Source organism: Arvicola amphibius, chromosome 7 (genome assembly GCF_903992535.2).
Source record: "Arvicola amphibius chromosome 7, mArvAmp1.2, whole genome shotgun sequence".
Lineage (NCBI taxonomy): Eukaryota > Metazoa > Chordata > Mammalia > Rodentia > Cricetidae > Arvicola > Arvicola amphibius.
The window spans coordinates 71,564,668-71,587,328 of NC_052053.1; the positions used below are offsets into that span (position 1 = coordinate 71,564,668).

The 22,661-nt window shown below is 37.2% G+C and overlaps 2 long non-coding RNA genes, 13 other non-coding genes and 1 pseudogene across 18 annotated transcripts in view; all 16 read right to left on the reverse strand.

Moving 5' to 3' along the window:
- Positions 1–456: 456 nt before the first annotated feature.
- Positions 457–11,769, reverse strand: LOC119819050. Of its 3 annotated transcripts, XR_005286215.1 has the most exons (9): positions 11,092–11,765; positions 9,814–9,900; positions 8,569–8,657; positions 6,901–6,985; positions 6,072–6,156; positions 3,752–3,802; positions 2,910–2,990; positions 2,095–2,179; positions 457–1,150 (listed from the first exon to the last, which is right to left on the reverse strand). It is a non-coding gene; the product is annotated as an uncharacterized LOC119819050 (long non-coding RNA). The 3 variants fall into 3 exon arrangements; XR_005286217.1 differs by lacking the exon at positions 6,901–6,985 and having other exon boundaries at positions 11,092–11,769; XR_005286216.1 differs by lacking the exon at positions 8,569–8,657 and having other exon boundaries at positions 11,092–11,767.
- On the reverse strand, positions 2,594–2,665 carry LOC119820096. The gene has a single exon (XR_005286368.1). It is a non-coding gene; the product is annotated as a small nucleolar RNA SNORD113/SNORD114 family (small nucleolar RNA).
- On the reverse strand, positions 3,431–3,502 carry LOC119820097. The gene has a single exon (XR_005286369.1). It is a non-coding gene; the product is annotated as a small nucleolar RNA SNORD113/SNORD114 family (small nucleolar RNA).
- LOC119820117 lies at positions 5,735–5,808 on the reverse strand. Its single transcript, XR_005286386.1, has one exon. It is a non-coding gene; the product is annotated as a small nucleolar RNA SNORD113/SNORD114 family (small nucleolar RNA).
- On the reverse strand, positions 6,515–6,586 carry LOC119820088. The gene has a single exon (XR_005286360.1). It is a non-coding gene; the product is annotated as a small nucleolar RNA SNORD113/SNORD114 family (small nucleolar RNA).
- LOC119820087 lies at positions 8,215–8,286 on the reverse strand. The gene has a single exon (XR_005286359.1). It is a non-coding gene; the product is annotated as a small nucleolar RNA SNORD113/SNORD114 family (small nucleolar RNA).
- LOC119820112 lies at positions 9,417–9,484 on the reverse strand (annotated as a pseudogene).
- LOC119820104 lies at positions 10,294–10,366 on the reverse strand. Its single transcript, XR_005286375.1, has one exon. It is a non-coding gene; the product is annotated as a small nucleolar RNA SNORD113/SNORD114 family (small nucleolar RNA).
- LOC119820089 lies at positions 11,588–11,659 on the reverse strand. Its single transcript, XR_005286361.1, has one exon. It is a non-coding gene; the product is annotated as a small nucleolar RNA SNORD113/SNORD114 family (small nucleolar RNA).
- Positions 11,770–12,434: 665 nt separating the features above from the next.
- LOC119819027 overlaps positions 12,435–22,661 on the reverse strand; it is a 36,668-nt gene continuing 26,441 nt past the window's right edge. For both annotated transcript variants that reach the window (XR_005286213.1, XR_005286212.1), the window contains 6 exons: positions 22,574–22,645; positions 17,039–17,914; positions 16,114–16,202; positions 15,320–15,407; positions 13,228–13,416; positions 12,435–12,561 (listed from right to left, as the gene is read on the reverse strand). This is a non-coding gene — a long non-coding RNA (uncharacterized LOC119819027). The remainder of the gene's footprint in view (positions 12,562–13,227; positions 13,417–15,319; positions 15,408–16,113; positions 16,203–17,038; positions 17,915–22,573; positions 22,646–22,661) is intronic.
- On the reverse strand, positions 12,947–13,018 carry LOC119820086. The gene has a single exon (XR_005286358.1). It is a non-coding gene; the product is annotated as a small nucleolar RNA SNORD113/SNORD114 family (small nucleolar RNA).
- LOC119820118 lies at positions 13,784–13,855 on the reverse strand. Its single transcript, XR_005286387.1, has one exon. It is a non-coding gene; the product is annotated as a small nucleolar RNA SNORD113/SNORD114 family (small nucleolar RNA).
- On the reverse strand, positions 14,940–15,011 carry LOC119820101. The gene has a single exon (XR_005286372.1). It is a non-coding gene; the product is annotated as a small nucleolar RNA SNORD113/SNORD114 family (small nucleolar RNA).
- LOC119820093 lies at positions 15,747–15,818 on the reverse strand. Its single transcript, XR_005286365.1, has one exon. It is a non-coding gene; the product is annotated as a small nucleolar RNA SNORD113/SNORD114 family (small nucleolar RNA).
- On the reverse strand, positions 16,646–16,717 carry LOC119820102. The gene has a single exon (XR_005286373.1). It is a non-coding gene; the product is annotated as a small nucleolar RNA SNORD113/SNORD114 family (small nucleolar RNA).
- Positions 17,588–17,659, reverse strand: LOC119820115. The gene has a single exon (XR_005286385.1). It is a non-coding gene; the product is annotated as a small nucleolar RNA SNORD113/SNORD114 family (small nucleolar RNA).

A 22,661-nucleotide genomic window follows, 5' to 3' on the forward strand; every position in this document is an offset into this window, starting at 1 on the left:
AAGAAGGTGTACTTTGATCATTGGCCACTTTCTTTTGTAGTACTGGAGAGAGAACCAGGACCTTGTGAATACTTGATAAAGTCTGTCCCACTGACTGAGCTTCCTCCCCATGTGCGTAGAGACACGTATGCACACTCTCAACTTTTCATAGCCCCAAAGACAACACTTTAATATTTTAATTTTCTTCTAATAGCAAAATAATTGCTTCTACCTTTCTTTTAAAGGATATTTTAGTTAATATTCACATATACATATAATACCTTAGGGTCAGATCTAGTCACATCCCACATGGACATCAGGATTCGCAACGTCTTTGATCTTGTGATATGAGGATCCATTCACTCATATTATTTGTTTACATTTCCAGTGACCCATCCATCCACTTTCAATAATTGTCCTTCACACTTTTTTTAGTGACAGAGGAAATGCTTTTTATTGACAATGTACTTTTTTCATACAATATATTTGTATTATGGTTTCCCATCGTCCCACACCTCCATATCCTCCCCATTTACACAGCCACCCAAATTCACACTAATGATTCCATTCTCTCATTACAATGAAAATAGGCATCTAAACTAAGGAGGAGGAAATATAAAGGCAAAGCAAAAACAACAGGCAAAAAAAAGAGCCTACGTAAAATCACCAGAAACAAATGCAGGCTCTGAGACACATACATTCACAGACATAGAAAACTCATAAAAACTAAAATCAGAAACCACAATATATAAGCAAAATGTCTGTAGGGTAAGAAAAAATACCCAGACAAAGCATTATGTGTCACAAGATCTTCCAAAAATGCCATTGAGTTCATTTTGTGTTGGCCACTTGCGCATGGAGCCTGCTCTTAGGGGTAGTCTATGTATCCAGGGACATTCCATTGGAGAAAAAGAGTTTTTCCTCTGAGAGAGTCTATCGATTGGAGATAGCTTCTGAGTTATGGATGGGGGCTTGTGTCCACTTCCCCTCTCAGCGCTGGGACCCCATCTGGCTTAGACCTGTGTAGGCCCCATGCACGCTGCCACCGTCTCTATGAGTTCAGATCTGCATCAGTCCTGCTGTATCTAGAAGGTCTCGTTTCCTTGGTGTCCTCCATTCTCATTGGTCCTTACAATCTTTGCATCTCCTCTTCCATAGGGTTCCCTGATCCCTGAAGGGGGGGATTTGATGGAGACATCTCAGTTAGAACTGAGTGTTCCAACATTAGAGGGAAAACTTTTTAAAACAGCATGTTCAGGCAAATGAGACATTACTGCTCTAACTAGGTTCAATGTGACAATCAGAGGCATCTGCCACCATCTTCGTCACATTGATGAGTAGAGGTACAAAGCCAAAAGGTGGCTTGAAACTATGGTGCCTTGCATTCAGTGTCCTTGCTCAGTTTGCTCCATTACTCAGATAAACATTAGCTTTCCTAACCAGAAATGACTACGCATGCGTGTGCATCACTATTGTTTATTTGTCTATTCATAATTCAATTATCAGCCAAAAAGGTAATATTCTTAAAGGTCGTCTCTATTTGTTTTTGTGGTATTGAAGATAGAACCCAGGTAAGGGCGCTATACCACTGAACTAGCAACTGCACTTGCCCTTATGTTACCCTTAACTTATTTCAGTGCTGTTAATTTGTGACTATAGATTGTCTTCCTCCATGACATTTTCCTAATTGCGTGATGCTTTACTATTTATATTGACATTTGTTTATTGACCCTTTTTCTAATGTTAATATATAAAATTACAAAAATAGTATAAAAGCACATGAGTACACCAATGAATCTTTTCAACAACTCACTACAGGAGTATTATCAACAGAGGTAGTAACTCAAGTTTCCTTTGATTTTAACATCTGGTATTCACAATATATAAAGTGGTGGCAGCAAGGCATTTTTTATTAGTTCAGGTCAAACCTTGTACAAATTTCCATATGATCCCATATTTATGGTTAATGACAACTGCCTTTTACTGACCATTGTAGGCACATCAGATCTCTACATGGAATATACTCTTGGAAAACATTTAAGTGTAAGCACAACATATCTCTACATGGAACATCCTCTAGGAAAACATTTAAGAGATGATGTAATCATTACTCACGATTGTAGCTGTGACCCTAAAAACACAGGCAACCTTGGAGGTGAGGACCAGGCAGAATCCACTCATTGTTCTGGAGTTGGTCTTTCTGAGAAGGACAGATAAGAAAGGACTGAGAAGTTGTTCTGCTGAATCAATTTATCATCCAGTTATCCAGTCATGTGTACTTTCTCTTCAGAAACAGAATAGCACTTGAATTTCCTACTAACTCAAAATAAGAACATTGGCCTGTGCTTCTACAATCCACGTCATCAGAGAGAAGGAATATAATAGAAGCTACTAATGAAATACTAATACTTCCAATATGTAGTAGTAATGACTACATCCTCATTCTATAATTTTAATAAGTGCAATGTCCCATTACTTATAATTTTATCTTATAAATCTATTGATTTTTCATGGATCTATTTGCAATATAACCAAAACCCATTAACACTACCAGCAAGGACATATGTGTCCTCTGTTCCCACATCTGTGGAGAGGATCACTTCTCAGAGTCAGTGTGGACCTCAGCCTTCCAGAACTGCAATCATGATGTGTGACTCACAGGCTACCCGCGGTCATCACTGACCCAAACAGGACCTTTCCTTTTCAATTAATTTCTACATTAGTTTATTAACTAATCTGTTATTTTATCAGTAACTTTTATGTGACTCTGAAGCACAAAGTGTTAAGTTTTGATTAATCGGCATAATGTTTGACAGCCATGGTTATTTCTCAGTCAGCCATAGTTGGCCTTAGTGGAAGCTGGATGATGCTTTTACCAATAGCATAAAGAATCCCCCCACACTGAGTCCAGGCATTTTTACCGTACTCACATTGGTTTCTGTCTTCGTGACATGCAGGGTAACTGTGGACTTGGTGACCAGCATGTGAACATCAGTCAGAAAGCATCTATGCTGACAGTGCAAAGAAGAAAAATTACAAAAAAATTATATTCTATCCTTTATTCTTTCATTTTGCCTTCCATGTTTAAGTCACTTGGGTAGGAGCTAAACAGTCACACTTTAGTTTACTTGATAAAACAATAATGAAGCCTCAAGCCCCAAACAAAACAAGGGCTCATTATTGTAACTAAATGTATTACTCTTACTTAGTCCATCACTGTCGTGCATTTCTAAACAAGCATGGTGTCCATGCTTGCTACTACTTCTCAGCTAGCATGATTCTCATGCTGAACAATGTTGAGCTGCTTAATTTAATTTACATAATTGCCTAAGGATTCTTTAATTGACCCAATTTTAAAAACAAAATGAAACTTCAAAAGATGAATGACATACTTGACCATCCCTAGCAAGTGCCTTTAGAATCAGAACATGCACACTAGATGCCCGAAGGTGTGGAACTCAGACTTCCAGACCTGTTGTCATGATCCACGGCTCATACCCAACAAGATGTCATCACTGATCCAACCTTGGCCTCTAGTTTCTCTGTTCTCTTGTTTATTAGCTGGTGATTCATTCACTAACAAAAATTATATAATTATGAATCATGAAAACCAGCTATATGTAGGCTACTTTGTGACAATATCAATCTTAATTTCAAAGTATTGAACCAAGTGTTTCATGGCATATCATATTTCTCACTGGGCCATGGGTCCTTGGATTCCTTTATGAAAGCAGGGCAAAGAATTAAAACGAAGACAAAAACTTTGACTCACGTGGGTCCCTATGATGCATGAACCCGGTGACCAGTGATGAAGGCATTTATTCTGAGAGTATAAAATAAAACAAAATATGAATGGAATCCTATTATGTCCATATTCATTTTCATTTTATCTTTCAATCACAGTAATTCAAGAAAGACCAACTCAGAGAAAACTAACCGATATATTTAAAGATTTTTAATCCCATAATGCTTTATCTGAGCATTTTAATTTGAACCTTATTGGTGTTTTATTTATATGTTATCATTTCCAATTCTGTGTTTTTATGGGTTTTCTATGCGCGTATTTGTCCCTACATGTGAATGTCCTTCATAAGCTTTTCTTTCTTTGTTTTTTCTAATGTTTCTTTGTTGTGTTCTATTCTGGTTTGTCTACTGTTTGCTGTTGTTGCTATTCACTTGTTTGTTTTCTAAAGAGATGGAGAGAAAAAAGAGGTAGTGTTGGGTGGGTATGGAGGTGGAGAGGATCAGTGAGAAGATAAGGGAGGGGAACCATGGTCAGAATATATGGTATGAAAAAAACTAATCTCAATTAAAAAAGAAAGTATCAAAGGCCAAAAATAAAAACAAACAAAAGGTAGCTGGTGTGTGACAAGACTTTCTCTTGAGAAATCCATTGGCCCCATGGAGGGGAAAAGTTTCCCTATGCTCTCATTCTCAGCCATGATTGGAACACCTCAGAACCATTTATCCCTGAACTACTACCATTATTATAATTATATAATGTTATTATATTTTAATTATTATAACTACATTATTTTAAATATTATTATTATTTCTTGCTGTAACAAACACAAACTGGCCTTGGAATCACAGTCCTCTGGTCTTAGCCCTTGGGACCACAGGGATAACACAAAATCCTTCTCACTGTTATTATTGGTTTCTTTATCTCATTTTATTAGTCATTTTGGAACAAAGAGAATATAGTTACATTTATTTTGGGAAAAAATAAAGAGCATTGAACATAGCCTTGACCCTAAAAGAATAAGGTCTTTATTTACCATTTTGGCCAGAGATAAAAAACTTTGGTCTTTTTATGGATTAATAGAATTACAGTGTTTTTGAATTCATAAACAGCATCATTCTTATACGTGGGAAATACTTCTCAATCTAACTTTAATTATGAATAATCTTGTCATAACTTATTCATTGATCTAATTACAAAAAAGAAAATAAAAGTCATGAACATGAAAAATAGTATTGTGAATGAAAGAATGAGTTGAAAAACAGGACCCTTGAGCATGACTGACTTTATCCATATCACAAAGTGGATCTCAGACTTCCAGACATGTGGTCATGATCCCATAAAGGTTTAAAGTATAATCAATGATCTTGTCCTTAGATTTCTTTGTGATTCAAAATTACCTCAATAGTACTAATGATCAATGTAAATTAGCAAAGAGGAGGGTTGATGTTGGATCAATGATGGCTGCTTTACCCAGCTAACAAGTGCTGATAGCATAATAAAGAACAGCCTTTACAAACAACTCAGACCAAAATAAGAACACTCACCATGCTCATACCATGTCTGTTCTACAAAGACAAGACCACAAAGTTCATGACCAAGAATGTGGAAATTGCCTATTGCTAGCCATATATAAAAACACAGGAATATAAAAACATTGATGTTCTGCTTACTCATTCATACGCATTGCTTGTGTATACAAACTCCCTTCTTCTCAGCCATTTAAGTATGTGCCACATTATGATATGTTGTTTTAAAAAATTCACACTGGATATGGCTTTGGACTTGCCAAAATCAATATCTGTAATCTCACTTCATGTGGTATCCTAATTCATCCTATCCGAATGAAATTTTTGGCTTGTTGCATATTATCCATACTCTTGTAAATAACTGGACCTTAATTTAAATATGCCTTGCTGATTTATTTTATTTATATTTATATCCAATTATTAAGGCACATCATCCCTCACAGCTGATGCTAGGATTACAGGTATAAACTATATACTTCGCAATCTGGATCTCAGATATACCGAGCTGTAGTGATGATCCACAACTCATATGACACCAATGGTCATCGGACTGATCCTTCTCTATGAATTTTTATTTTTATTTTATGTTTATTGAGTGATAGGTAACTAGTACTACTGAGAACCTAAACAATACATCAGACATTTACAAAATATTTTGCTTTACTGAATATTTCTTTTAATACATAGGCTTGCTTTGATTTAAAAAAAAAAGTATTGTTTCACTCACATGGCATGTTAACCATTTGGCCATCTTTTCAGATGGCAAGCAATGATTCATTAAAAGTAACCCAAATGAAAACGTGAACACTGGCCATACTCACACAGCATCTATTATATGTACAGAGAGCAGATCATGAGCCTCATAACGAAGGAAGCATGTGGAAATCAGCTTGAGGGTATTCATCTCTGAGAGTACAAAGCAAAAGAGATCATAAAAAGATTAAGATTCTGTTCACTTATCCATGTCCCTTTCTTCTTATCATCTAAATGTGCATTACAAAACTATACGTTCTTTCTTGATAAAACAAAGGGTTATGGGTATGACTCTACTAAGAACACTGCATATAATTTAATTTAATATGGCATCTTCACTCATGTCTGAAGGAACAACTGTGATTGGTATATAGTTTTAGCACTCTTTCTATAGAAGTATGAGTGTAAGACGCCTTCTAATTTATACTTATTGGTATTTTATCTAATTTTAAAAGTAGACAATTCCTAAGTTGTCACAAAGATCATGGGTAGGTGCTAGCTCTTTTATGATGTGGATCTCAGACTCCCAGACCTGTAGTCATGATCCAAGACTCATAATGCACCAGTGGTCATCACAGATCCAACACCAGACCTCCTCTTCTTGATTAATTTATGTTTGTTTATTGACCAATTGATCAGGACTATAATTAATATAATTATGAATCATGAATATGTAAAGGACAAGATCATGATGCATACATTCGTGCTCTATAGGATCTTTTGCAATCATGACTATTTCTTTTGTTACAGATTGTAAACTGGCAAACTTTGAAAAATATATTTTGTGCTACACTCTGTTAATAGCAGTTCATTACGGATGATAAATAGTCTTTATCAATACAGAGAACAGCCTTTCGAGGAAGGCCAAATCAACACAAGAACACAGACCATACTCACACTGTGACAATATTACGAATCAAAAGAGTTGATCACAAAACTCATGACCGAGGGAGACTGTAAAATCAGCTTAATGATATCCATTCTGAAAAGCAAGGGAGATCATAAAAAGATTGATAGTCCATCTACCTACCCAGGTAAGCCTCCCTACTTTCAGTACTGTTCTCTTCTTCCTACATATTGATGTGTGTGTGACATTATGATGTGTTCTCCATGAGAAAACAAAGAACTGACTCTTACACTACCAAGGGCATTTCCTGTAGTTTTAATTCATGTGCTATCCTCAGTCATTTGCTCTGGATGAACTACTGTGTTTGGAACACATTAGCACTCTTAATGTTGAGTTAGGCCTTACTTAGAAAATTCATTAAAAATTTATTTTATTTATTTAACTATAAAAGTAGATTATTTCTCATGTCTCCTGCGAGGATCATGGGATGATGCTAGATTTTTTTTTTTATGTAGACCTCCGGCATCTAACCCTACAGTCATGATCCACATATCATATACTACCATTGGCCACCATTATTAAATTCAGGCACATTTATTGAGCAATTGATTGCTAGTACTATCAAGACAATTATGTTCACAAAAATTTAAGGATAAGATCCTTGAAAATACTTAAGAGTTCCTCAAGATCTTTGCTAAGTTGAGTACCCATTTCATTACACAGTTTAATTTAGCAAAATCTTGTTAAATATTGTGTTTCATGCATGCCATATTCACCCTTTGATCTTACTTGTTCTTCCCAGATAATAAGTAGTCTTTTATCAATAAAGGGAATAGCCTTTCAAAGTAACCCAAACAATATAAGAACACTGACAATATCCACACTGTGCCTTGTGCATATTACAAACTCAACATGCTCATCACAAAGCTCAGGCCCAATGCAGAACGTGTAAATTGCCTTGGGGGTATCCATTCTACAACTACAAATCAGAACATGGTGTAAAGAAGGACACTGTGTTTGCTGCATTTTATTAGGCAATTCGTGCAGTCTATCTGCTTATCTTGCCCTTTTCATGTCAACCCTCATCCATGTGTGCTCTATACCACCATTTGTTATTCTTTGAGGAAACAGGCAAGCATGGCACAGACACTACCAAGAAAACTGGCTATAATCTTAGTTTATATGGCACCAGTTAAACATACTGACAGAATAAACGACTTTGTTTTTGTTTATATAATTAGGACTCTTATTGTGGAGCTATGACTAAATTGGTAAAGCCTTATGCAGGTATTTTCATCTAATCAAATGTAGGAAATCATTCATAACTGTGCTATGATCAGGGTATAGGGTAGCTATTTTATGATGTGGACCTCAGACTCTCAGACCTGTAGTCATGATCCACGACTCATACGGCACAAGTTGTCATCACAGATCCAGCATCAGCCCTCCTTTTCTTGATTAATTTATGCATGTTTGTTGAGCAATTTATTGTTAAGATATGAATTTACTTGAAAGTTCCTCAGACTCTTTAGACATGCTGAGGATCTAGGTTCATTGTACATTCTCAATTTAATTATATTTTAAACATTGTGCATAATGTACATGCCAAATTTTCTCTGTTGAACCTGGATGCTCTTCCAGGATCTTAGAGTATTTGATCAATACAAGAACAGCCATTAAAAGCAACACAAACCAACATAAGAACTGATTGTACTCACACTGTGTCTACATTACGAACCCAAAGAGCTGACCATGAAGATCATAATGAAAGGAGAAGGTGTTAATCATCTTTGGGTGGAAATCCATCCTGAGAGTACAAATCAGAAGAGAATATAAAAAGATTGACATTCTGTTCACTCATCCATGCACTGTGCTACTTGCCTTACCCATCTCTTATCACTCATGTAATTATGTGTGACTTTGAGATGAGTTCTTCACGGGGAGAAATTAGACATGGCTGTAACCCTACCAAGAACATAGGCTAAAGTTTTAATCCATGCAGTATCCTCAGACATGCTGTATGAATGAACTATTCTATTCAGTATACCTTATTAGTACTCTTCCTATGGAATTCTGTCTAATTGAAAGATGCCAATAGGCATGCCACAGTGGTTGGGGAAAGCCCATGAGGCCTCCAATTAAAGGCAATTAAAGAATTCTGAAATTGGAAGCAATAGTCTTCAATGGAAGAGCAAACCAATTGGTTAACCAATACCAAAGGGTCAGCCCTGAAAACGTATATATGAGTAATGTCATATAAACTGAGCAGATTATATTTAGGAAAATGTGTTTGTGTGTGTGTGTGTGTGTGTGTGTTTGTGCGCACACGCATGCACACGCTCACGCATGCACGCACATATAACAGTATAAATTTGAGTCAGACTAATGAGGGGTATATGAAAATGAGAGAGCAAAAAGAAAAAAAATGATATAATTAATTTTTTAAATGTAATAAAAATATTTAGTAAAAACAGTTAATTTTGTTCCTATTTTTATTAGGTGCAAGAGTAGGTTATCATATACTTCTGCTACCATAGTCGTGGGTATAAGCTCGATAATTTATGATGTGGACCTCAGACACAGACTTGTAGTCACAGTCCGACTCAGAAGCTACCCACGGTCATCATTGATCCAACATCATCCCTCTTCTTGTCTATTAATTTCTGGATGTTTGTGTAATGATGGCTCATTATAACTTTTGAAATGATCATTAACAACAAATATCCAAGGCGAGATCCCTGACTATACTTCAGGACTAGTCAGCATATCTGGGACATTGGTGATCTCTTGAGTTGCACAAACTTAGTTGGGCAAAAATTTTTAAATATCGCCTTTGACCCATACGCCATAGTGACAATTGGGCCATGGTTGCACTTGTAGATGACAAGAAGCACATATTTCATCAACACAATAAATAGCTGGTAAAGTATCGGAACCAAGATGTGAATATTGACTATACTCACACTGTATCTATGCTACGAACACAAACAGCAGATCAAGAAGCTGGTGACCAAGGAAGAATGTCTAAAATCAGCTTCGGGGTAACTGTTCTGAGAGCACAAGACAAAAGAGAACACAAAAAAAATTGATGTTCTGACTACATACCAATGAAATCTATCCACTTACATTACCCCTCTCTTTTTATCCCTATGTAAGTATCAATCCACTATCATGTATTCTTCTTGAGAAAAAAAGAAATGGCCAAGAGTCTAAGGCAAAAAAAAAAGACATTGCCTACAATTTTAATTCATTGGGTATCCCCAGTCATCATGGCCAAATGAAATACTGAGTGAAGTATGTGCTTTTATAACTCCAGCTGTGCAATTCTATCTTGATGGAAATTAACTTATCAATTAAGTTTTATATTTTTATGTAATTATAAATATAGAATCTCCTTAACAACTGTCAGTAGGATCATGGATAAAAATTAGGTCTTTTATGATGTGGACCTCAGACTCCCAGACTTATATGTTATGATCCATGACTCATACAGCACCAGTGGTCACGGCAGATCCAGCCCTGGCCCTCTTATTCTCAATTAATTTATGCATTTTATAGAGAAATTGATTGTTAGTACTATCGAGATAATTATAAATCAGCCAGGGCTACATAGAGAAACCAAGTCCCAGTAAAGGAAAAAGAAAAGAAAATTACTTTTTTTTTGCGTGTGGAGGGGGGTGTATTTCAAGACAAGATTTCTCTATGTAGCCCCAGCTGTCCAGAGATCCATCTGTCTCTGCCTCCTGAATAAGGTTATTAAAGACATGAGCCACTATGCTTGACCTATATTTATTTTATTGATATTTTGCCTAATTGAAAAAGTAGGTTATTATTAATATCATTAAGATAATGGGTATATATTAGGTATTTTGTGAGGTGGACTTCAGACTCCCCACACCTGCAGTCATGGTACAGCCACCCTGGTCATCACTGATTCTACATTATTAGTCCTCCTGTTTTGTGTTAATTGATGTATGTTTGTTGAGCAATCAATCACTGTATTATAAAGATGTCTGTGTATCACAAAAATCTAAAGACAAGATCTTTAAGTATACTTCAAAGCTCCTTGGGATCTTTTGACATGATGAGGGTCTCTTTCATTACACTTTTTAATTTGATAACACTTTTTAAAGATTGGGTTTCATGCACAAGCTAGATTAACATGTTGGCCACAATGGCTCTTCCAGGATCATAAGGAGATCCTTATCAATGCAGGAACAGACATTAAAAGCAATACAAACCAGCATGAGAAGACTGAATGTACTCGCACTGTGTCTATATTATGAACCCAAAGAGCTGACCATGAAGATCACAACCAAAGGAGGTGTAAATCGTCTTTAGGGGGAAATCCATCCTGAGAGTACAAAGCAGAAGAGAATATGAAAAGACTGACATGCTGTTCACTCATCCATGCACTGTTTACTTGCTGTACCTGTCTCTTATCACTCATATAATTATGTATGGCATTATGATGCATTCTTCATGAGAAAACAAATATTACACGAGGCTTTGAGCCTACTGCTAGCATTGCCTATGATTTTACTTCATGTGGCTTCCTCAATCATGCTGACTGAAGGAAGTACTGTATTTTGCATATATTTTATACACTTCCTATGGGGTTATGTTTTAATTGGAAAGCACCTTGACAATTTAATTTACATTTTTGCCCATTTATTAAAGTAGACTATCACTCATATCTTCTGGCAGGGACGAGGGGGTAAGTAGATATTTTACGATGTGGACCTCAGACTCCCAGACCTGTAGTCATGATCCACGACTCATAAGGCACCCCTGTTCATCATCGATCCAACATCAACCCTCCTCTCCTGTATTTATGCATTTTTGTTGAGCAATTGATCACTAGTACTATTGAAATAATCATGAATCACCAAAACCTAATGATATAATTCTTGAGCATTCTTAAGAGCTCCTCAGGATACTGCAGTGTTGAGTATATATTTTGTTATACATTTTTAATTTGACAAAATATTACTTATTAACATCTGTGAGTAAGATCATCAGTATATACGAGGCATTTGATGATGTGACCCTCAGACTCTCAGACCTGTCGTCACAATCCAAAACTCACAGAGTTTGCAAGAAGAGGTCCTTATGGATCCACCATCAGCCCTTCACTTTATTAATTCTTTTTTTTAAATATTTATTTATTTATTTATTTATTTATTATGTATACAATATTCTGTCTGTGTGTATGCCTGCACGCCAGAAGAGGGCACCAGACCCCATTAAAGATGGTTGTGAGCCACCATGTGGTTGCTGGGAATCGAACTCAGGACCTTTGGAAGAGAAGGCAATGCTCTTAACCTCTGAGCCATCTCTCCAGCCCCCTTTATTAATTCTTATGTGCTGACTGAGGAATTGATCACAAATAGCATTGAGATTTTTATGAATTAAAAACATAAGGACAAGATCTTTAAATATATTTGAGAGCTCAGCATCTTTTTGCCATGATGAGTCTCTTTTGTTGCCATGGTGAGTCTGTTACTTATTCCTGATTTACCAAACATTTTGTGTGTTAAGCACCTGCCATATTAACCTTTTAGTGACACCTGCCCTTCTCAGAGGATAACAATCCTTTATCAATACAGTGAACTGTTGTGCAAAGCACACAAAACTAAGAGAAGAACATGGACTGTACTCACACTGTGTCTATATTGCGCATGACCAAAGATCAGCCTGGTAGCTCCACTCTAGCAGTACAAAGCAGAAGAAAAAAAACATGGTTGGCATTCGGGTCACTCATCCATGCATCCTTTCTGCTGGTCTTGCCTCTTTCTTTTGAACTCTCATCGGAGCGTACATTACACTATGTCTTGTTCTCATTGACAAAACAAATGGCAATGGTTCTGACCCTACCAAGAACATTGGCTTTACTTATAGTTCATAAGGCATCTCAAAGGCTCTGTCAGAAAAATACTGGGTTGGTTTAGTATATATGATTACTACTTGTCCTGTGGAACCATGACAAATTTAAAAATGCCTTACCAACTTATTTGTTTTGTATATACTTATACAAGTAGACTATCACTTGTATCTGCTGCTGGCATCTGGAATATAATCTAATTATTTTAGGATGTGGACCTCAGACTTCCAGACCTGTATTCATGATCCACGAATCATATGCCACCCTTTGTCATCATAGATCCAACATCAGCCCTCACCTTCTCTATTAATATCTATATTGTTATTGAGCAATTGATCAAGTATAATTCATGAAAATATCTAAGGAAAATATCCTTGAGCATACATCAAACATCTACAAAATCTTTTACCTTGTTGAGCATTTGTCTAATTTTAAATTCTTAATTTGGAAAAACGTTGCTAAACATACTATTTTACATAGAAACTTTATTTACCATTTGGACACAGTCGGTCTTCCAGAGGGCGAGTAGTATTTCAACAATAGTGTGCGTAGTCTTTAAAAGTACCAAGTTCAAGGCATGAACACTGACTACATGCAACTGTGTCTATCTTAGGACTACAAGGATTAGAGCAGGAATCTCACAACCAAGGAAGAATTTATACATCAGCTTAGGACAGCCATTCTAAGAGTACAAAGAAGAAGAGAACACAAAAAAAAGATTGGCATGCACTATTCTTATCCATGCAATATGCCCACATTAAATTTCCACTCTCCTTATGCTTTCTATATGTATACAGTGAATACAGTCACGGCACTGACCCTACCAAGAACATTGCCTATGGTTTTAGTTGATGTAGCATGGTATTCTCAGCCATCAAATCTAAAAGAACTGTTTGATATAACATTTTAGTACTATTCTTGTAAAATTATGTATTGATTTTAAAAAGATTTCCTAATTTATTTTCATTAATATTATATCTAATTATAAGAGAAAACTACTCTTACTATCTGTCACTAAGATAATGGGTATAAAGTAGGTATTTTACGCTATGGACCTCAGCCTCCCAGACCTGCAGGCACAATCAGCAACTCATACAGCACCAGCAGTCGCCATTAATCTACTTGTCTATTGATTTACAAGCTATTGTCCACTAATGCTACTGAGATAATTATACATCACAAAAATCCAAGGACAAGACTCTTAAGTATACTTCAGAGTTTCCAAGGCTCTTTCACCATGATTAGTGTCTATTTTGTTCTGCACTCTTAATCTGGAAAAAATGAACACTGTGTCTTACTCATATGCTATATTAACCCTTTGGTGATGGCTGTTCTTATCAGATAATAAGTGAGTTTTTAATCAAAATATGCGCAGTCACTAAAAGTGACATGAACCAACACAGGAATGTTGACTATATTTATACTGTGTCTATATTATGAATCCAAAGGGCTGAACATGAAGCTCACATCAAAGTGGGAATTTGCAAATCAATTCAGGGGAGAACCATTCTGAGCATATAAAGCAGGAAATATAAATATATTGGCATTCTGCTCACTCATCCATGTTCTCTGCTCGCTGGTCTTACTCCTCTCCTCTTATCGCTCATTTACATATGCACTGCACTACTGTATGTTCTTATTGAGAAAACAAAGGGCTGCTCCTCTGACTCTACCAGAACATTGCCTATAATTTTAATTCATGCGATGAACTCAGCCATCTCATCTGAATGAGGTATTATTTGGGGTATATATTTTAATACACTCATGCAATTAAGTCTTGATTATAAAATGACATAGAAATTATATTTATATTTTATGTAACTGTTAATGTAGATTATTCCTAATATCTGTCATGAGATAATGAGTTTATACTAAGTATTTAATGAGGTGAACCTCAGACTGCCAGTTCTGCAGTTCTCTCATCCACGCCCTCCACTTGCCTGTCTTGCCTCTTTCCTCATACTCTTCATCCAAGTACATATTAGACTAATATGTCTGCTTCTTGAGAAATCAAATGGCCATGGCTTTAATTATGGTTCAGATGGCATCCTTAGTCACATATTGTGGTATATTATTAGGACTCTTCTTATGAAGTTACACATTAATTGGAATATATGCTACAAAATATGTTTTAAACTAAGCGTAAGACAAGACTAGCACTCATCCTTGCTGCCAGTGACTGTGGTACAAGCTAGCTGTTGCTATGTGAACCTCAGACTCCCAGATCTGTAGTCATGATACGAGAATCATTTACCACATCCGGTCATCATTGATTCAACATGAGCCCCGATCTACTCTATTAATTTGTATGTGTTTTTGAGTAATTACTCAGAATATTAAGATAGTTATGAATCACAAAAATCTAACGGCAAGGTCCTTGAGTATAATTCAGACCTCTGCAGGATCACTTATCCTGCTGAGTAAATAAATCAAGATTAATATAATTTTAGTTTGGCAAAATTTTGTTAAACATTATATTTTATACACTTGCCATGTTTACAATTTTGCCAAGATTGTTCCTCCATAAATACAATGAGCAATCTATGAGCAATATAAACCAAGACATGGACACGGACGATACCCACACGGTGTCTATCCTGCGAGCACAGAAGCTGGAGCACAAGGTTCAGTTTCAGGTGAGACTGTATAAAATCAGCTTGCAGGGTATCTATTCTGAAAGTATCGAACAGAAGCAGTTATAAAAAGATTGACATTACTCTATGTGGTCTTCTTCTTAAGAAAACAAATGGTCATAGCTGTGAATCTAGCAGAAACACTAATACAGTTTTACTTTATTTGACATCAGAGTCATCACTGGTGAATATACTACTGTATTTAGCATATATAAGTCGTTCCTTTGTGGAATTATGTCTTGATTGGAAAATGAGTTACTAATATGTGTTTATATCATTTTATATTATTGTATCATGTTACAATAATATTTATATTCATCTATTTATAAAATAGACTATCCCTTACATCTATCGCTAAGATCACTAGACATTTTCTGATGTGAACCTCAGACTCCCAGACCTGTAGTCACCATCCACGACTCATACAGCACCCGCAGTCATCACTGATCCAACATCAGCCTCCTCTATTCATTTAGGCACAGTTATTGCACAATTGATCGCTAGTACTACTGAGGTAAATTTAACTCACAAAAAACTAAGTACAAGATCCTTAGGTATAATTAAGAGTTCCTCAGTGTCTATGCAATGAGAAGGACTGTTTTCATTACATATCCTTAATTGGACAATAGTTTTTCAAATCTTATGTTTCACATACATTCAGCATTGGCCATGACTGGTCTTTTGAATACAGTAAATGGCCTTTCGAAGCGCCAAGAACACAACATCCGAACACAAACGGTACTCACACTGTGTCTGCATGACAGCCTAAAACAGCTCATTATGAGGCTCACGGGCAAAGGGAGAGTGAAAAATCCGCTTGGGGGCGGAATCCATTCTGAGAGTGCAAGACAGAAGAGACCATTAAAACAAAAAAATGGCATTTTGTTCACTCCCTCATGCACTCTGCTTGTATGCATTAATATCTCTATCACTCGCCTAAGTATGTATGACACTGTCATATGATCTACGAAGGATAGAAACACTGGACATAGCTCTGACAATACAAAGAAGGTTCTTATAATTTTACTTTCTGTGGACTCCTCAGTCATCTTGTCTTCAGGAGCTACTGTGTTCATGAATGTGCTAAAAGCCCACTTACCAATGTGCTGCTAATATTACTACTCAGTATTATTTTGGAGACTGCCTTGCCCTCTCATTTCTTCTGTTTTACTCTAATTATAAATATGGAAAAAAACTCATGAACACAAATGTTATGATAATAACATGCTATACTATATCGAACATTTTATTACAGCTCCTCTCTACATGTGTTCTGGTGTGGACCTCAGACTCCCAGACCTGTAATCATTATCCCCAGATCATACATCATCGGTGCTCATCATCGATCCGACACCACCTTTTTGTTTCTCCTTCACTTTCTACATTTGTACTACTTAACTAGCCATGTCGCTGACATGATTTCCACAACTATTCACCGCAAACTCCAAGCACAGGATCCTGATGGATTAAAGTTATATACTCAACAGGTCTATGCCACCCTGACTCTGTCTTTTCTCTTAACTTTGGAGATCCTCAACCCTGTGTTCATGGTCATATTTAATTGAGAACACAGTTGCAGATGCCTAACGGGAGCCTATGCAGGCCTTTACTAAGACAGGAGCATTTTATCAAAGCCACCCAAAGCAAAACAAGAACTTTGCCTCCACTTACATCAGTTCCCTTGATCTTAGGTTAGGAAAGCCATGGACCTCCCAGCCAGGAAACAATCATCCATCCAGAGAGTACAAAGCAGGAAAAAATATAAAAAGATGTGATATTTTTCAAATTATGTCTACATTTCTCCTTTCACTATTTGTTATTTAGGATTCAGGTTGTTTGGATGGTGTCTTGAGAAATCAAGTAAGACTCAAAATTAAAATTAAGGTGTTAACCCATACTGGGGCTTAATTCATTAATTCCACTTCACATGTGAACTTGGATAAATTTTATATAATCTTTATGCCAGTTAATCTTAACAGACTTCCATATTTTCCACATGTAGTAGCTGAATTTGTGGTCAAATATTTATTTTCTAATTGATCAATGTCTCAAAATATTCCTTTACATTTGCATTTGTGTGTGTATTTGTATCGCCTTTCATCGATCCACTGAGAAAAGAACATGCATGACAGGGTCTGACTCTAATGCCCAGTGCGTGCCGCACAGGCAGAACTTCTGTTTCCTGGCTAACGGAGGGGAGCACCTGAGATGTGTTGTGATGTGAACCTCAGACAGAAATATTGTAGTCATCGTCAGTGACTTATAGTGCTGACCCTTGTCATCATCGGTCCATGTGAGCCTTCATCCTCTCTAGCAATGCGTGTCTATGGCTGTGTGTTCTTCAGAACAACCGAATCTTTTGCTCAGATATCATTATCTGATACTCTATAATAACACAGAGCATCCCATTGAGAAAAGCAATGCATTTAAATATTACTCACACAGGTTTTGGGGGTCTTCATGTAAATACCGAGAAAAAGTGTAGAGTTTGTGAGCGGGGTCCCGTGTTTAAAGCAGACCAAAGCCATTGCTTCTGAGGGATGAGCACTGTGGAGGGCGAAAATGTAATGACTTAGCTTATGTACGCTTAGCAAAACTTTTTCTGTAGCTGTTTAGATGTATTGTCACCTAATAAAATGTAAGTCTTTGGGTCTGGTTCATTTCAGCGAGTAATAATTTTTGTAACATTTTTATAATAAAATTTTAAGAAATTAAGAATGTCAACTTTTCTTTCTTTTTTCTTTCTTTTAAGCATTAAAGCTACAATGCACCAAGACTGTCCATGTGTCTGTCTGCTACACATCCCCTGCTCACGATGGGAGAGGTAAACCTCCTGAGGGAACCTATGTAGAAGGAAAGAGATTCTGACTCAGTCTCTGCAGCTGTCAAGAGTAAATATGCACGGAGTCATCTGGTTGCATATGGGATTTTTCTATGCCTGCAACTTCAAGGAGATGGGACAGACACTGTGTAATTCTATAGTGTGTCGAAACAAATAAATACAGTCACCATGGCAAGAAACGTGAGGGCTGGGTTTATTTGCCTTCTCTAGAGAATCGGAACCAGACTAATCATGAGTGCTATTTTATAACAAAGGTCCTCCCTGGCCTACACTTTGGCCTTATTAATTGAGATACTAATATCCTTAGTCTATGTTTGATAGCGCTATTGCTGTTGTCAGTTCAGAGCTATCAGACAATACTAGTGCCAGATTATATTATATGTTCAGTAATTTAATTGTTTAATTAAACCGAGGAATGGAATTGAAATGCAATAAAAAGTACACCAGAAATCACAGGTGTTCACCTGGGGGCATGTTGTCAGCCTAGACTCATGGGTAAGCCCTCTTCAACTGGGATTTCATTTAGTGAATAATCAAATTAAATAAATATTTTGCCCTTTCCTTAATTAAAAAAACCCACAACATATCTGAAAAGAACAAACATTTATCCAGGTATTCCTTGTCTTGCAGCATCAGCCTTAATCGATGCATTCCTAGAGCCCAGAGCTTCCTAAATACATTAGTAATGATTCTTATCGCATTAAGCACTCACACATTTGGAAGAGAAACAACCCATCTTTTTGTGTTCATTTATAGGGTTCTCGGTTGACTTCCACACTGCTTTAATGCACAGAAACCCAAGAGTACGACCCGTACTATTTTTGATTTCTGGATCAAGTGCATATCCTTAAGAGCTAATAAATGGGAATTTTTTTTTCAATTGAACTCAGAGTTACAGGGCTTAATCCAAGTCCTCTATTCAGGCATTCCAGGGTACTCCTCATTGATCCATAAGCAATCCTTGACCTCTTTCTTTTTCTTTCAGAAACGGTTTTGTTTATTGACCCATTCATTGTCTCACTAGCAGCAAATACAATAAATATTCATGTATTTAAAAGAAATAGCCAGAAACGATAAGCTTGTGTGGACCCCAGGGCTCCTCGTAGGTTCTTTTCTCCTAGCTTAGCTCTTTCCCAACCTTTTCCAGGGGCCTTCAGTGAACTGTGGGTGGATCAGCTCACAAGCCTGCCTCATAGTCCTCGTGTCTGTCCCTCTTTCCTCTTCTGTGTGTCCCTACAGTATGAGGGACCCTCTGATAGCACTTTGCAGAATAATGCAAGCATGCTACTAACCGCATCTCCAACACAGCCCCCCCAGAATCTCAGGTAGCTGCCGAGTCCGTGCACTGTGGACACACTGACAGGGAACTTGAATTTTACATTTCCCTTCACTTTAATCACTTCAGCTGTAAGCAGACTTGTGTGCATGGTGGCAGCCCTATTGTACATGCAGCCTGAGATGTTATGAGCAGATAACTTTTAAGTAAATGCAGTACACAAATAAAGTATTTTGTGAGTAATATATGCCAATTAGACCGATAGCAATTGTCTCATAATACATTCATATCATTGGTCTGTAGATGAACACTACCAAGAAATCAGCCCTGATTGGCAAGACTCATTGATTATTATGTAGTCATAAAGTGTCTTAACCACAGTGGCACCAGCCAAACTCCCATCTCAAAGAGGAATTCAGTCACCTAGATTCTTCTTTCTGTGGTGTCACCTACCAAGTTTTAAAACAATGAGCCATTTAGATTTAGAACATTTTAAAAAGCCATTAATTTGGTACTAAAGTATTCATGCAATCAATTCGCATTTTTCTCATTGACCAAAGAATAGGCTACTTTTTCAACTGTCTATTGTTGAGCAGGACGGATGTGCCTATCAAGCAACACAAAGGTCAGAGAACATTTAGAAGAGAAACTTTCACAGAATGGGATGAATTGGTTCGTATTCCATTAGCAACTGACCAATGAGCTGCACTGTCATGCAATCTATGCATTTACTGATTCATGCATTCCATAACGCTAAGAATCACGCATTATCTATTATTTTATTCTGAAGACAGCACACACTGATCACCGTTCCTTTTCAGATTTGCTGCCGTCTGCAATTTGGCACTAGCCCTGTTTATTGGTATTCACACTCTTCAGTATAGTAGCCACCATGGCATATAGCTTGGGAAGTGGCTAGTATGGTTAGGAAACTTAATTATTATTTTACCTAATTTGAACTTAACTGTTGATCATGAGATGCATCTAAAAAGCGGGGTTTGTTTAACTAGTTCAGAAAGTAGAAAGTGCCTAGTTTTTGTCTTGGGAAATTTGAAGAGGGTAGGGAGAATTGATTAACTAAATAATTAATTGTGTACCTGTTTACATTTTTAGTTTTTAATTTTAAAATTAAAAAAAATTAAATTACCTTTGAGGTAAGGTCTTGTGATGTAGGTAAAGCTAGCCTGAAATTCGCAGTAATCCTCCTGCCTCAGCCTGCCTAGGATTTAGATTACAAGCATACACTACAATTCTTATGCCCCTATATAATGGATTCAGGCATGAAGCTATAGCTTTTACAGACTTATAATAATAGCAACCATGTTCATCAACCCTCAGGATAATGTGCCAAAACATTAAGTGATGTTTCTCTTTCTCCATTCATTTATAATAAAATGATCCACAAATCCATTTTTAAAAAAAGAACAATTAAGTTTCTCAGCCATGCTATTGTGTTGCATTTTTGTTTCCAGATGAAAACTTGATGTGGGAGAGTCTTCTGTTTGAGTTGATTTCATTGGCTAATAAAGAAACTGCCTGGCCCATTTGATAGACCGCCCCTTAAGTGGGTGGAGTAGACAGTACAGGAAGAGGAAGTGAGGTAGAAGGATCAGTAAGATGCCACGCCTCTCTTAAGTTAGGCAGACTGCCGTGCCTCTCCTCAGAGAGAAGCCAGACGCGATGAAGCTCCAGCCCAAGATGGACGTATGCTAGAATCTACCTGGTAAGGCACCACTTTGTGGTGCTACACAGTTTATTAGATATGGGTTAGTCAAGATGTGAGTAAGAGGCTGAAAATAATGGGCCAGGCAGTATTTAAAAGAATACAGTTTCTGTGTAATTATTTCGGGGCATAAGCTAGCCAGGAGGCAGAAAGCTGGGCAGCGGAACGCAGCCCGCAGCTCACCGCTACAAAAACTAGTGGGAGGACCTGTAACAATCACTCAGTTATAGGGTTCAGGTTTTGTTTTGTCGGGTCACCTGTAGCAATGGCTAGTCATTAATTAGCCTTTGAGGTTCTGTTAATTGTGTTGTTTATCAAAATACTTTTTAGTGTGCTAAGAAAAACAGCTCATTGTATTAAGTTGTTAATGAATGTGCTTATTTATATAGTTTTACTAGTTTGATACTATACTAAATACATAACTTCGTTATGTAAGATTCTTGGCACATTTTAAAATAAGTCATGCTATGAGCGACTCAGCACCGACACCAAACAATGGCGGAGGGGCTAGCTAAGTCCTCTCACAGAAATGAACAGCAATCTTTGCTTTATTAGCGCCTTTCATATCTGAATAAGGCAGAGCCCCTTTTGTCTTTTACTGGTGTATTGATTGACATTAATAGTAACTCACCACACATAAACAATGAAAACCCAAAGGCACATTTCCCATGCACACAGCAGACCTCACAGTCGCAGGCCAGGATTAATCAAGACATTGGATTCAGATACCCCAGGCATAGCCATTGTCAATCCACAGGTGGTACGCTGTACTTTTATTCAAGCATATTATTCTCAACTTATTCATTGATTCACAAATAATACAATAAATATCCATGAATTAAGGAAGGAAAGAGCCTTGAAGATACAAACACGTCTTGACAGTGCATATCCCACAGAGCGACAGCCTGCCCATTCTGCTGAGAGCCTCAAGAGGGCAAATCTGAATGAATCCAATTCTGTGCACCCTATCAATTGCTGACATTCAAGGAGCCGTGTCTGAGCTTCTTTCACTTCATATTTATATTTCACAGGTGGCACAATGAACTACCATCTGATGAGAAGATTTGCTGTTTTATTACAGTTGCCCCTCAGTGAGGGGACCGCCAAGGCAATACAATGGAGAAGCGTCTGGGTCCATTATGATCTAAATCACATTAAAATATTCTGGAAATGGTTGAAAAGCACTCATCTTTTTATCCTGAGGAATTTGGCTGTGCTGAAGTGGATCCATCCCGATTGCTAGCTCACAAAATATTTCCACCACTGTCAAGCTCATGGCCACCTGGAACCTGAACCTCGGAGACCACTCTGTGAACACGATGGCACCCCCTCCCAACAAGGACAAGGCCTTCCATTGTCACTTACATGGTTTCCAGAGGTACACAGGCATGATCTTCCTCAGAAGGTAGCCATGAAGCCATACCAGCTGTGCTCATTCTGAGGAGTAAAAGGC